At 44.7% G+C, this 15,692-nt stretch overlaps 1 pseudogene; it reads left to right on the forward strand.

Annotated features, from left to right (window-relative positions):
- The first annotated feature begins 209 nt into the window (after positions 1-209).
- Positions 210-15,692, forward strand: part of LOC119272619 — a 66,604-nt pseudogene continuing 51,121 nt past the window's right edge.

Consider the following 15,692-nt stretch of genomic DNA (forward strand, 5'->3'; position numbering starts at 1 on the left):
ATTTATGATTGTCCCATGTCTTGTATTGTCCCTTTGTCCTTGTTGTTATAAGTCCTTGGATTGTCCCTTGTCTTTGTTGTTGTAATTCCTTGTGTTGTCCTTATATTGTCCCTTGTCCTTTTTGTTGTAATTCCTTATGTTGTCCTTATATCGTCCCTTGTCCTTGTATTGTATTTGTGATTCTTTTGTCTTTATTTAGGATCACTTCAATGGCTAAGGAGACTCACCAGAGGTTCTACAAAGCATTTCTTTGTTCCACCCTGTTCATGGCATCAGTCACCACGTATTCAACTGTCATTTCGGTAGTTGGATACTTGGTCATTGAGACACTTGAGGATGGAGTGAACAAGAAGCTGGTTGAGCAGGATAACACCCTCGTCGTGAAGCTTGAAGCGGAGAAGGTGAAGCGTGAGGGTTTTCAGAGCATGGAGCAGAGGCGACCTCTCCTCAAGATACCCCAAGCCTCCAAGACTTTACTCCATGCTTGTGGGAGTGATACTAAATCCTCATTACTATCTTCAGACCTATGTTCTGTTAAAGTTTAAGTCTAAAGACCTTTCATCATATCTATTCATGATTTGAGCCATCATGTTCTTGTAAGGATTATTGCTACCTGCTATGGAAGTGGTTACCTAGTAGTAACAGATGTTTTTGAATATTGCTTTCGTTTCTGACTGGTTTTACTTTCTGAATTGCTTTCCATTCATTTCTATATAGTAAGTATATGTTTATTCCCCTATTTGTATCACTTCAGCTAAGCATATAATATGTTGCTACATGCAAATTTGGTCCATACATGGTCCTCCCAGCAGAAGTCCCTCCAGAGTACCCCTCCCTTCACGCCACAACAATCAACCAGTCGGTTTGAGTCTATGGATCGGGTAGATAAATATGATCTGAGGAGGTTGTGGTAGTAGCTCTCCACGGCAAACAGATGATTTGAGGTTGTGGTAGTAGCTCTCCACAACAAACAGTGCATCTGTTTTGTGTATCCTGACGCTTTGTTGTGGTAGTCGCACGATGTCAAAGCGGGAACGGAAAAAAACACAAGGTCATCTCTAGCTCGTGCACACCATCCTACTCCTGCTAGTGTTGCGGCTAACCTCATTGGAAGGGACGTGTCTTGTGCCATCCGATCTAATCAACAGTCACTATGCGAGCTCTTAGAGAAACTCCAACGCGCCGACCATTTCATCCACGCGTGTTCGTTTGGGTCGACGCGGGCAGAAAAGTCGGCCAACGCGCCGACCCAAACGAACGTGTATCCGCTTTTCGTCCGCCTGTCGATCCATTCCCGGCCCATATTTTAGCCGGATTTGCGTCGGCTCGGACACGAGACGGACGCGCACGCGCCCGCCTACTCCTTCCCTAGCCCGCTGGTCGGTGGCACATTAGCCATCCTCTTCCATTCCAATAGCAAACTCTCGCCCGCCTTCGTTGTCGACGTTGCCGCCCATTTTTTTGGTGCCTGTGCTAGCTGCCGGTGCCACAACATCCCCCTGCAACACCGCCACCTCCCACGCCACCCACCACCGTCGTCTTGCCGCCGGGGAACCGAAAGCTTCCTACCTCCACTCCCCCGGCACAGCCACGATCGTGACCAAGAAGCCGCCTCGCCGCCCCGGCCAGATCCTTCGTCTTGACACCGGCATGCTCGTCGGACGCCGCTAGGGCAGCTAGCTAGTCCGAGGGCAGCGCGATTCCCTTCGCCGGCCGTCTCCTTCGTCGACGCCCGCAAGCTGTTCGACAGTTTGCCAAGGTACAAAATGGACTTCGCCGACGAGTTCTTTTTTCACAATTTCTTTTGCGACTCCGACGATTCCTCGTCTGATGAGGAGGAGGAGATCTTGGCTGTCGTGTTGGTCCATCACCACAGCCAGCGGCCGTTGTTCTGTGGCTCCAATCCGGGGCATCTTCCGGCATTGAATCGCAACTGAGAGAGCGGGCATTTTCTTCTTTAAAAGGACTACTTTGACACAACGAACCCATTGTTCAAACATCAGAAATTCCGCCACCGTTTCCGTATAAGTAGGCATCTTTTCAACCGTATTACAGAGGGGATGGTCGGCTACGATGACTATTTCAAGTGCAAAGAGGATGCCGTTGGAAAGATTGGCTTCTCCTCTTATCAGAAATGCACTGCAGCCATCTGAATGCTTGCGTACAGAGTGCCCAATGATCTCATTGATGAGTACGTCCGTATGAGCGAGTCTACATGCCTAGACTCCCTGTATAAGTTCTGCAAGGCTGTTATTACTGTGTTTGGATCTGAGTACTTGAGAGAGCTGACTCCTGAAGATACAGCCCATTTGTTGACGATGAATGCCAGCAGGGGCTTCCCAGGGATGCTTGACAATATAGACTGCATGCACTGGGAGTGAAAGAACTGCCCTTCTACTTGGCAAGGGCAATATAAGAGCCATGTCAGGGCTTGCGCTGTCATACTTGAGGCTGTGGCATCTCAAGATCTCTGAATCTGGCACTTTTTTTTGGCATGACCGGATCAAACAATAATATCAATGTGCTTCAGCGCTCGACGGTGTTTGCTAGGCTTGCCTAAGGCAACAGCCCACCGGTTATGTAACATCTTAAATATTCAATTTGGAATGTTATACATAGGTCATCAATGCATATCATATTTTATTGCATTTTGTTTTGCGATCCTAGAAAAATCCTAAGCAACTCAAGGACCCATGGAGAGAGTTGGGGATTTCACTATTTTTCATATTTGATTTTTTTTCAAATATTGAAAAGAGGATCATTTTAGTTTTATTATTTTTCTCTCCAAAAATGTTTCATAATAAAAATATATAAGAGGAGATAATGCGACTTCTCGGAACTAAATGAAATATTGGAGGAAAATGTTAAAATCAAATAAATAATTTTATTCGGATTTTATTGCTATTTTATTTGAATTAGAAAAATATACATTTTCCGAAAATGCATTCTTAGACCAAATAAATGTTCACTTTGTTCAAAATATTATTAGATGACCGTGAAAATTTATTTCAGGATTTTTGGACTTCGTTTGGTATTTTTTTTATTTATTTTACTCCGTCCGTTTAAAAAAAAACACGCACCGACCTAGCGGGCCGTGCCCGACCTGGACACTGCCGCGCCAGGCCTTTATAAGGCGAGGCCGAGGCCGCCTAAGCCCACCCAGCAGCCCCGCCGCCCGAAACCCTAGCGCCGCTCGCTGCCCGCGCCGCTAGCCGCCGCCGCTGTTGTCGCCGTCCGCCGTCGCCGTTCGCCGCTGGAGTACGTTGCCGCCATTTTTTTTGCCGGTTTTTGTCGTCTTTATTTCGGTAAAAACCTAGATCGGGTTTTATTTCGGTTTTATTCGGTTTAGTTTATTCAACGAACGTTCGTTCGTTAGATCTGTTAGTGAACGATTTTCGTTAGATTGGTTCCGTTAGCGGACGTTCACGCTGTAATTTTTTATTTTTATTTTCTTTTTCGGCCAGGGTCCTATCCACGAATATTTTTATCGCAGATTAGCCCTTGGTCTTCGAACCCTCGTAACTTTTCAACTGTTTGTCCAAATCCAGTGAAATCAACGCCAAAATATTCATGTCGAGCCCCTCTTTCTGTTTAATCAACTTGAACAAGGTTTTGATAATTTAAACTTTGGTTTCAAGCAGATTTTTTTTTCGAAGTTCTTTTGACCGTACTTTCAGTTCCGTAGCTCCGATCCGATTGATTTATTTTTGCAGATTGAATCTCTTTAGTTGAGTTTTCAGATTCGATCTTCTTATTTGAGTTTTACCCGTGCATCCTTGCTTGATTGCTTATTTATGCTATTGTTTGTTTGCGATAGAATTCCCGAAGTGCGAAGCGTGCTACTACGAGTCTCTAGGGTTTGCAGATCGTCAGCAAGGCAAGTAACGCATTGATCATACTCCTTTCATACCCAGTTTTTATGCATTAGTTACAACCCTCAAACATTGCATGGTTAGGAGTCGATAACATGTGGGTATTGGGAAGTAGATGATGAGGTAGAACTTATTACCTGTTTTATTTCCAACCCCTTGGGAGTTACTCTACGTTAAGCTTATATTGTTATGCTATGCTCGTAGACGTTAATTGGGTTTGAGTGTATCCATGACAGATGTGAGATTGTTAATTAATGGTTCAACTTAAGGTGGCAACTCTAATACACATCTGGGTGGATTGTTGGTTTGGGCACCTGTGGTTATACCAGTGTTGTCCTAGGAGATCCCGAGGTTATACCGTGTGATCCTCCTATGGTCCGCCACCCAGGCTCAAAGGTATCATAAGATTATTCATGCTAGAAACTTTCGTGTGCAACCACAAGCTATTATGGGCTCTAGCATAGTTGAGTAGGTTGCATGACCTCTTCAAGTGGTAGGCTAGCAGATGTAGGGGATGTATGTTGGTACTGTCTACCCGGGGTTAGAGTTAATGCTTCTGAAAGACTGTGTCTTGGTGTAGGATCGAAAGTATGTCTAGAGGGGGGTGGTTAGACTACTTGACCAAATAAAAACTTAACCTTTTCCCAATTTTAGTTCTTGGCAGATTTTAGCTAATTTATGACAAGTCAAGCAATCATCACATGATTCAAGCAAGCATGCAAAGAGTATATAGGCAGCGGAAAGTAAAGCATGCAACTTGCAAGAATGTAAAGGGAAGGGTTTGGAGAATTCAAACGCAATTGGAGACACGGATGTTTTTCCCGTGGTTCGGATAGGTGGTGCTATCCTACATCCACGTTGATGGAGACTTCAACCCACGAAGGGTAACAGTTGCGCGAGTCCACACAGGGCTCCACCCAAGGGTAACGGTTGCGCGAGTCCACACAGGGCTCCACCCACGAAGGGTCCACGAAGAAGCAACCACCCACAAAGGGTCCACGAAGAAGCAACCTTGTCTATCCCACCATGGCCATCGCCCACACAGGACTTGCCTCACTAGCGGTAGATCTTCACGAAGTAGGCGATCTCCTTGCCCTTACAAACTCCTTGGTTCAACTCCACAATCTTGTCGGAGGCTCCCAAGTGACACCTAGCCAATCTAGGAGACACCACTCTCCAAGAAGTAACAAATGGTGTGTAGGTAATGAACTCCTTGCTCTTGTGCTTCAAATGATAGTCTCCCCAACACTTAACTCTCTCTCATAGGATTTGGATTTAGTGGAAAGAAGATTTGAGTGGAAAGCAACTTGGGAAGGCTCGAGATCAAGATTCATATGGTAGGAATGGAATATCTTGGTCTCAACATATGAGTAGGTGGTTCTCTCTCAGAACATATGAGTTGGAATGGTCTGTGCGTTCTGATGGCTCTCTCCTCGAATGAGAAGGAGGTGGAGGGGTATATATAGCCTCCACACAAAATCCAACCGTTATACAGTTTTCCAATCTCGGTGGGACCGAATCAATAAACTCGGTCGGACCGAAAATGTAAACCTAGTGACCGTTAGAGATTTTCGGTGGGACTGACATGCAACTCGGTAGGACCGATATGGTTAGGGTTTGGGCATAACGTAATCTCGGTGAGACCGATTACACAAACTCGGTGTGACCGAATTTGGTAATTAGCTAACCAGAGAGTTGGTCAGGCAAACTCGGTGGGACCGATTTGCTCTTTCGGTGAGACCGAGTGGAACTCGGTGAGACCGAAAGTTACAAAGGGGAAACACTGAGTTTACATTGCAATCTCGGTGGGACCGATTCGCTCTTTCGGTGAGACCGAAAAGTTACGAAAGGGAAACAGAGAGTTTGCAATCCCATCTCGGGTAGACCGAGATCCTTATCGGTAGAACCAAATTGCTAGGGTTTGGCAGTGGCTAATGACAAGTGAAACTCGGTGGCGCCGGATAGGAAGAATCGGTAGGACCGAGTTTGGCTTAGGGTTTAGGTCAAATGTGGATATGGGAAAGTAGTTGAGGGTTTTGGAGCATATCACTAAGCACATGAAGCAAGAGGCTCATTAAGCAACACCTCATCCCTCCTTGATAGTATTGGCTTTTCCTATGGACTCAATGTGATCTTGGATCACTAAAATATAAAATGAAGAGTCTTGAGCTTTTGAGCTTGAGCCAATCCTTTGTCCTTAGCATTTTGAGGGTTCCACTTTCACATCCATGCCATGCCAATCATTGAGCTTTCCTGAAATAATCATCTTGGAATAGCATTAGCTCAATGAGCTATATGTTGTTATGAATTACCAAAACCACCTAGGGATAGTTGCACTTTCAATCTCCCCCTTTTTGGTAATTGATTACAACATATAGATCAAAACTTCGACAAATGATAATAAGCATGAAATATATCGTCGCTTTGAGAAGTATGTGATAAGTAAGAGCTCCCCCTAAATTTGTGCATATTTAAAATTTGCTTTGGACTGCAAATGCACAAGGAGTTAGAGTCATGGGTTACTCTTCCATGTCACATACATCTTGGTGGAGCGCTTAAAATGATAAGAATGAAATACATGCACTCATCACCAAGAATAGTGAATGATCACATAAGATAGATAAGATAATAGCATTAAGCAAGCATTAAGTGTAGCTTATGATCAAACACATGATCATCAATGTCTCACAAGCATAGTATCTCAAGCACTCAAAAGCAAACAAGTTTGAAAAACCACCAAATAAAGCAAGAGAGAAAAGCACACTCTCTCTCTCGAAGCCTATGATCTATACATCTTCTCCCCCTTTGGCAACAAGTTACCAAAAAGTTCCTAGAAAATGCATAGCACTAGATCGATGCTCAGGCTTGATCTTCAGGTGGTGGTGGAGTCCGGATCACTCCAAGGACGAAGGCTTCGGTAGATGCTGAAGTAGACGCTGGAGTTGGAGCTGAAGTAGATGCTGGAGCTGGTGGAACTGAGGCTGTGGCTGGTGCTGAGGTGGTGGCTCTTGTGTCAGCAACTGGCACGGCAGACGACCTCAGACCTCTTGGCACTCTGGCAAAGGCATGAGTGGTAGTCCTGCCTCTCCTCTCCTGCATGTCCTCCTGGAGCTGCTCCACTACAGACTGAACTTCCGTTACTTTGACATCCAAGTCATAGAACTTCTGTTCCATGATTCTCTCTAGGCTCTGCTGATTCTGAGTGAGGGTGGCTAGACTTTGCTCAATCCTCAGCGTGGATGCAATCAAGTAACCAAGCTGCTCTTGTTTAGTCTTCAAGAAATACTCAGAAGCCTCCTCTTGAGTAGGCATCTTGGCAGCTTTCTCCTTCCTCGCCTTCTCCTTCTTTGCGTATGCTTGGGCAGATGATGGCTCGTTCTCAGTCATGACAACTTGATTGTCCTCAAAATCTGGACGGATGGGCAAATGTTCCTTGTCCAATAAATATATGCCCGTGCCCATCTTGGAGTTGATGAGCTCCTGAATTTGAGGGGCATATCCGCAACTCCTCTTCTGATCTGCTGCAGTCCTCTTGATTGTTTCCACTATGAGGCTCATCACCTTGAACTTCTGAGGCACATCAAACACATGTAGCAAGTTGATAGCATGGCCTCTGATCATCTTGTGATCTCCAGACTTGGGCAGTAAGGTGTGCCTTAGTATCCAATTGATCGTAGGCAGACCTGACAGAAGATAATGAACTGAGCCAAACTTGAAAGTATCAAGTGCTTCATTTGGGATCTCCTTGTACATATTGGACATTGAGTTGTGGTCCATCTTCTTCTTGGCATATATGTCCATGTCATCATCATGCTCCTCTGGGGCATTAATCAACTTTGCCCATTCCTCAACAGTGGATTGGTACCTCGTACCCTCAGACATCCACGTGATCCTCCCATCTGGATAAAAATGTGCCGTGGAGTAGAACTGCATTATAAGCTCCTCATTCCATTTTGTGAGCTTCTGCCCAACAAAGTCAGCTACTCCACAAGCTATGAAGCTGTCTTGCACTCCAGGATAGTGCTCTTCGTTGTCCTTGATATATTCCCAATCAACCCATCACATATCACAGACAATGGGCTTCTTATCTAGCAGCACTGTCTCATAAAAATCCTGCTGCTCCTTGGTGTGAAATCTGTAGTCCACGGCAGTCCTTCTCCTTGAAGCATACAGGTCTGCTTCTCTCCACTTCCTCAGCCCTGAATCTCTCCTGAGCTTCATATCCTCAGCCACAGGATGAGCATCGTTGTGGTCTGGGATCTTGGGCTTTAGCTTTCTCAGGACATTTCTCTTCCTCTTCTTCAGCAATAGTCTCAGGCACTGGGGCCTTGTTCTTCTCAGCTGCAGGAATGCTCCTTGTATTCCTCTTTGGTTTTGGCTTGGAGGCAGCTTTGGACTTAGATGCAGTAGCCCCTGACCTTATGGCATCACCCATCAGCTTGGGTGCCTTGGGTGCTGGTGCAGCTACCTTTTCTTCCTCTTCCTCTTCCATGATGGAAGCTTTTCCTAGCACTCTGGCTACGGTCTTCTTGACCCTTTTCTTCCTCTTCTTGCCTTCTGCAGCAACTGGCTCTTGGGGAGTGGGCTTCTCAGTTGAGGCTCTTGCCTTTGACATGGGCTGCCTGCCTGCTGGCCTTTTGATTTTCAGCCCTGGCTTTGTGCCTTGAGCTGGCTCAACTCTCTTGGAAGTGGCCTCTTCCTCTGCCACATAGTCCTCATCTTCGGAATCTGAAGTCCTCTTCTTCCTCTGTCTCGTGGCAGCCTTTGGCAAGTTGCTAGGGGTGCTCCTGCTGCCCTCATCTGAAGAACTTGAGGGACTAGTGCACTCACTCATGTGCACCTGCTGCTCTGACATGTTTTGGCTATCACTTTGATCAGACATGCTGCAAACTGACTGCTGACCCTGTGAACAGATTATAGATGAGGTAGAAAGGATGAGCATCACAAAATGCAGAGATTTTTGCAAAAGAATGATCCAAAAACTTAGTTTTAGTTTCCCACTGAAATCATCTCGGATCTACCGATTTTCAAACTCGGTGATACCGAAGCAGTTTTGGAACCTAAACTAGTGAACTCGGTAGGACCGAGTCACAGTTCGGTGGCACCGAGACTGCTAGGGTTTCACAGAGTTCCAAAATCGGTCACACCGATAAGTAATTCTCGGTCAGGCCGAGTCTCACTTGTGCAATGGCATAAGCCAAACCGGTGGGACCGAGTTTTTCAACTCGGTGGGTCCGAGATGGTTTCGGCGGAGACCTAAACCTAGAATTTTCGAATCAAACCTAATCTATGAGCGTTTTGACTGGATAGGAGTGTTTCAATCGTGGCAAGAATCATGAAGATCACAATGTGCTAGGAATCAGATTGGAGAATAGCACAAAGATCAAGTCCATACCCTAGTTCGGCAGGGACTTGCTACGGCGGCAACGGCGGGGCAGAATTCCCGTTGACGGCGACGGAGACCAGCGACTGGAGGCGGCTGGCGGCGAGAAGACGATCCGGAGACCACGAGGGCAGAGCAGGCTATCGCGCGGGCGAAGGGGTTCGGAGAAATTTCCAAAATTTTGCCCGTGACTATATATAGCCCAACCCTGTCGGTGTGACCGAGTGGAGCAACTCGGTGGCACCGAGATTCATAACTGCAAGCAGTTACTGAAACTCGGTGTGACCGAAAGGTTCAAATCGGTTGCACCGAGATCGAAAACCTAGATCAACTTAATGATCTCGGTAGGACCGAAAGTGGAGTATCGGTCAGACCGAGAATCATAAAGAGGTTTTGGAAGTTTAAGTCTATGACAAATCGGGGACTCCGAGCGCTCCTCACACAAAGTGGTTCGAATCTGACTTGATCAAATTTTGTGATGCAGCATGAATAGAATTTGAGACGAGAAAAGCATAGATAGCTAGAGGAGGTTCTTAGGCATTCTTGTCCATCCACTTGGCAAAAAGAAATAAAGCCGAACAATCAAAACAACAAGTGGATGTCCTCGAATGAGTAAAATATGCAACCAGCATGCTCACACAATAAGATGGCAAATGAAATATGTGACAAGGCATGCACAACCAATTCTAGCATCTATCAAGCAATTTGCGATGACTAGGTCATCTATATATGAGTATATTGACTTAGGAGTCAAGTGAGAACACTTGATCATAGGTCATACTCATCGTTTAAGCTCAAGTGGGGTTACCACTTTTACATAAAGCATTGTTGTGTTCACATCTTTAGAGTTGCTTTAGCTCAAGTCTTAGAGTAAAGCTCCCCCTAGATGTGATATCCCCCCTAAGAGGGATGAACTAACCTTGGGTTTTGTCGATGATGACTTCATGTAGACGTTGAAGATGTGGATGCTCAATGTTGATGTAGATCACTTGGAGCTATCCATTTGAGTGAATTGCACTTTCAAATACCTACATGGGTTAGTCCCACAAGGGACAAACAAGGATATCCATAGACATAGAGTGATGCACACAAAGATGATGTCCATGAAAACTTTTAGATTACCTTGTCCCTTGTCTTACCAACAAGAGGGTTTGTGACTCCTTGAACTAGTGCAAGATGTGGAAGTTGATTGCACTTGTTCTTGCCAAAATGATAAGAGTGAAGTATGTTGGTGGAGTCACCCTCAAGAACTCTCTAGTTCTTCTTCTTTTGGATCCACACCATCTTGATGGGAATCCTTGGAGTTGTAGTCGTACTTGATGAAGTGGAACTTGAAGTAGTCTTGGGAATCCACTTGACTAAGGTCTTTGGAGCTTCTTCAAATGCATCAATTTCCTCTTGAAGCTTGTCCTTGCCTTTTTGCTTGTAGTCTTGTGGTGGAAGATCATCTTGAGATTGTGTCCCCTTGAAAGAAGTATCATACTTCTCTTATTGAGGAATAAACTTTGTCTTGGGGTATTGATCTTCTTCCCACTCAACTCCATTGGCATTGAACTTTCGTTCAAAACCAACACCTTGATTCTTCCGGTGCATTCCTTGCTTGCGCACAATTTCCTCGAATTGCTTACTCCCGGCAAGGCTTTTGTACACTCCTTTCTCTATAATTCCCTTCAATAAGCTATTTTCTTGCTCAAGTGTAACTTGGCTAAGAGAATCATTAGTGGAATCAAGAGAACTACTAGAAGCAACAATATTGGATTTAGCATGATCATTGTTACTGCTAGAGGAAGAATCTTTCTTGTTCTTGTTACTAGACTTGACTTGAGGCATGTAAGTGGATAAGAGTAAACGCTTGGCAATGTAAGAAGAACTTTTCTTGCGGAGATCATCATTGATTGCTTTTAAGAACTCATGCTCTTGCTCAAGATTGAGCTTTTCAAAGCGTAATTTCTCATGAGCTCTTAAAAGTTCTCGATGATCTTCGAAGATGGTTTCATGAGCTAACTTAAGAGTGTTTAGTTCTTTAGTTAGGGCCTCAATCTTCTCCTTATCATTGTCATTCGTTTTATCTTGATTAGCATGTTTAATTGACATTTCATCATAGTATTCATCACTAGAGTTGTCAAAAAACAAATCATCACCTAACAAGTCATCTTCATCACTATTGAAATCAACATACTTGGGGTGTGTTACCTTAGGACCTTTGGCCATGAAGCATCTTCCAATTCCTTCATTTGGTGAGTCAAATATGTCGTAGGAGTTGGTTGACACAAGTGCTAGACCGGCAACACCTTCATCTTGAGTATCTTCGGAGTCGGAGTGATAACTTCTCTCGGAGTGGCTGTCGGAGTCGGAGCCGGATACCCATTCACCAACATGAGCTTGATGTCTTCGTCTTGTGTAGCTCCTTGATGATTTTTCCTTCCTTTCCGAATCCTTGCTTCTCCGTGAGTATCTTCGTTCATAACAATCATCTCTACTCCTTCTCTCTCTTGGTGGTGATCCTTTGCTTCTTCTTTTTGGAGAATCTTCTCTTCTCTTGTAGGGAGCCGTACACTCATTGGAATAGTGTCCTGGTCTTCCACAATTGTAGCAGTTTCACTCTCGACTAGAAGATCTTTTGTCATTGTAGGACCTTGACTTGGAGCTTCTATCTTTGCTTCTACTCTTGTAGAACTTGTTGAAGTTCTTCACCATTAAGCTCAATTCTTCATTGAAGTCTTGTTTCTCACTTGATGATGTAGGGGCTTCACATGAGGCTTTATAGGCACCACTTGATTTGTTGTGAAGTTCCTCTTTATCCTTAAGTGACATCTCATGAGCAACAATTCTTCCAATCACCTCCGTTGGCTTGAGATCTTTGTAATTGGGCATCATTTGGATCAATGTGCACACGGTATCATATTTTCCATCCAAGGCTCTTAGAATCTTCTTGATGATGAATCTATCGGTCATCTCTTCACTTCCTAAGCTGGCAATCTCATTTGTGATGAGAGCAAGCCTAGAGTACATTTTGGCGACACCTTCACCAGCCTTCATCTTGAACTTGTCAAGTTGGCTTTGAAGCACATCCAACTTGGATTCCTTGACGGAGTCGGTACCTTCGTGCATATCAATCAAAGTGTCCCAAATTTCCTTTGCATTCTCAAGACGGCTGATTTTGTTGAATTCTTCGGGGCACAATCCATTGAAGAGAATATCACAAGCTTGAGCATTGTATTGCAACATCTTCAACTCATCCGCGGTAGCTTCACGGTTTGGTTCTCTCCCATCAAAGAAGTCACCTTGCAAACCAACACACACAATAGCCCAAACGGCGGGGTTATGTCCAAGAATATGCATTTTCATTTTATGCTTCCAACTAGCAAAATTAGTACCATCAAAGTAAGGACCTCTACGGTGATAATTTCCCTCGCTAGACGCCATACTCTCCTAGGTTGTGAAACCAAGGCTATGACCACCAAAAGCTATGGAGATCAAAGCAAATGGAGACCAAAGCTCGGATACCACTTGTAGGATCGAAAGTATGTCTAGAGGGGGGTGATTAGACTACTTGACCAAATAAAAACTTAACCTTTTCCCAATTTTAGTTCTTGGTAGATTTTAGCTAATTTATGACAAGTCAAGCAATCATCACATGATTCAAGCAAGCATGCAAAGAGTATATAGGCAGCGGAAAGTAAAGCATCCAACTTGCAAGAATGTAAAAGGGAAGGGTTTGGAGAATTCAAACGCAATTGGAGACACGGATGTTTTTCCCGTGGTTCGGATAGGTGGTGCTATCCTACATCCACGTTGATGGAGACTTCAACCCACGAAGGGTAACGGTTGCGTGAGTGCACACAGGGCTCCACCCAAGGGTAACGGTTGCGCGAGTCCACACAGGGCTCCACCCACAAAGGGTCCAGGAGAAGCAACCACCCACAAAGGGTCCACGAAGAAGCAACCTTGTCTATCCCACCATGGCCATCGCCCACACAGGACTTGCCTCACTAGCGGTAGATCTTCACGAAGTAGGCAATCTCCTTGCCCTTACAAACTCCTTGGTTCAACTCCACAATCTTGTCGAAGGCTCCCAAGTGACACCTAGCCAATCTAGGAGACACCACTCTCCAAGAAGTAACAAATGGTGTGTAGGTAATGAACTCCTTGCTCTTGTGCTTCAAATGATAGTCTCCCCAACACTTAACTCTCTCTCATAGGATTTGGATTTAGTGGAAAGAAGATTTGAGTGGAAAGCAACTTGGGAAGGCTCGAGATCAAGATTCATATGGTAGGAATGGAATATCTTTTTCTCAACATATGAGTAGGTGGTTCTCTCTCAGAACATATGAGTTGGAATGGTGTGTGCGTTCTGATGGCTCTCTCCTCGAATGAGAAGGAGGTGGAGGGGTATATATAGCCTCCACACAAAATCCAACCGTTATACAGTTTTCCAATCTCGGTGGGACCGAATCAATAAACTCGGTCGGACCGAAAATGTAAACCTAGTGACCGTTAGAGATTTTCGGTGGGACTGACATGCAACTCGGTAGGACCGATATGGTTAGGGTTTGGGCATAACGTAATCTCGGTGAGACCGATTACACAAACTCGGTGTGACCGAATTTGGTAATTAGCTAACCAGAGAGTTGGTCAGGCAAACTCGGTGGGACCGATTTGCTCTTTCGGTGAGACCAAGTGGAACTCGGTGAGACCGAAAGTTACAAAGGGGAAACACTGAGTTTACATTGCAATCTCGGTGGGACCGATTCGCTCTTTCGGTGAGACCGAAAAGTTACGAAAGGGAAACAGAGAGTTTGCAATCCCATCTCGGGTAGACCGAGATCCTTATTGGTAGAACCAAATTGCTAGGGTTTGGCAGTGGCTAATGACAAGTGAAACTCGGTGGCGCCGGATAGGAAGAATCGGTAGGACCGATTTTGGCTTGGGGTTTAGGTCAAATGTGGATATGGGAAAGTAGTTGAGGGTTTTGGAGCATATCACTAAGCACATGAAGCAAGAGGCTCATTAAGCAACACCTCATCCCTCCTTGATAGTATTGGCTTTTCCTATGGACTCAATGTGATCTTGGATCACTAAAATATAAAATGAAGAGTCTTGAGCTTTTGAGCTTGAGCCAATCCTTTGTCCTTAGCATTTTGAGGGTTCCTCTTTCACATCCATGCCATGCCAATCATTGAGCTTTCCTGAAATAATCATCTTGGAATAGCATTAGCTCAATGAGCTATATGTTGTTATGAATTACCAAAACCACCTAGGGATAGTTGCACTTTCACTTGGTCATCCATTTCTCAAACACCATGTAGTGCGAGGAATCCAACGGAGGAGATCGAGTCTTGTGGAGAAAAGTGTGCAAACCTCTGCAGAGTGTACAAACTAATCATGGTTAGCCGTGTCCCCGGTTATGGATAACTTGAGTATCTGGTTCTTGGATTATCATGTTGATCTCATCACTCGAATTTAATTTGTTGGGTTGATAATTACTTTTAATTGGGATTGAGATGGGGGTACCTTCTCAATGTTTCAACTACCATGATAGTTAAATAAAAATATATTCCTTTGTTGTAGGGAAAAATCAGCTTTTCACAAAACATTATAACCATAGAGCCTCCACCAGCCATATATGCATGTAGTGATAGTATTTATTCTGTTCATTGCTCTACTGTGTTATATTGCCTGCATATTCCATGTGCTGACCCGTTTCCGGGCTGCAACATATCATGTTGCAGACTTTTCAGACGAAGAGTAAGGTGCGCTAGGTCGTTTGTCGTGCACTCAGCTATGCCGTTGGAGTTGATGGACTCACTTTATCGTCCAAGCCTTCCGCTCTTATCTTATTTAGATGGCCTTAAGCTATATTTATTGTAATAAGTTCTCTATTGAGACTATCGATGTAATAAGTGTGTGATTGCTACTCTGTTGTAAATCCATTCAAGTACTGTGTGTGTCAGCATTACTGATCCGGGGATGACACTGAAGCACAGAGATTTGACCGTCTGAGGTCGGATCGCTACAATATGGTATCATAGCACACGCTGAATGTAGGACACGACCACTAAGATGAGCCATAGGTCACTCTTCTCTACCCATTTCTGACTCCTCTCCATTTTCTACTCTATAGGATGGCGGACACAAGGAACAAGTTTGCACAACCCAATGAAGACACAGCCTTTGGACGACACTTGAAGGAAGTCACTAGGTACCTGAACATTGGAATACCAAGCTTCACCGGGACCTACACCGCCACTTTACCAGAAGAGGAGTGTTGGGTGATTCGAGTTGAAGTTCTAGGAAGGACATTCACGCCAGTTACTGAGCCCATAGAGTTTTCCTTCGATGCACCAACCTGGAGTCTAGGAAAAAGCATGGCAGCCCACATCGCCATGGGACGCATCGGTGAAGTTTATCACAAAGAGCTTAAGGACACTATCTAC

The sequence above is a fragment of the Triticum dicoccoides genome, chromosome 3A (assembly GCF_002162155.2).
Source record: "Triticum dicoccoides isolate Atlit2015 ecotype Zavitan chromosome 3A, WEW_v2.0, whole genome shotgun sequence".
In the NCBI taxonomy this organism is placed as follows: domain Eukaryota; kingdom Viridiplantae; phylum Streptophyta; class Magnoliopsida; order Poales; family Poaceae; genus Triticum; species Triticum dicoccoides.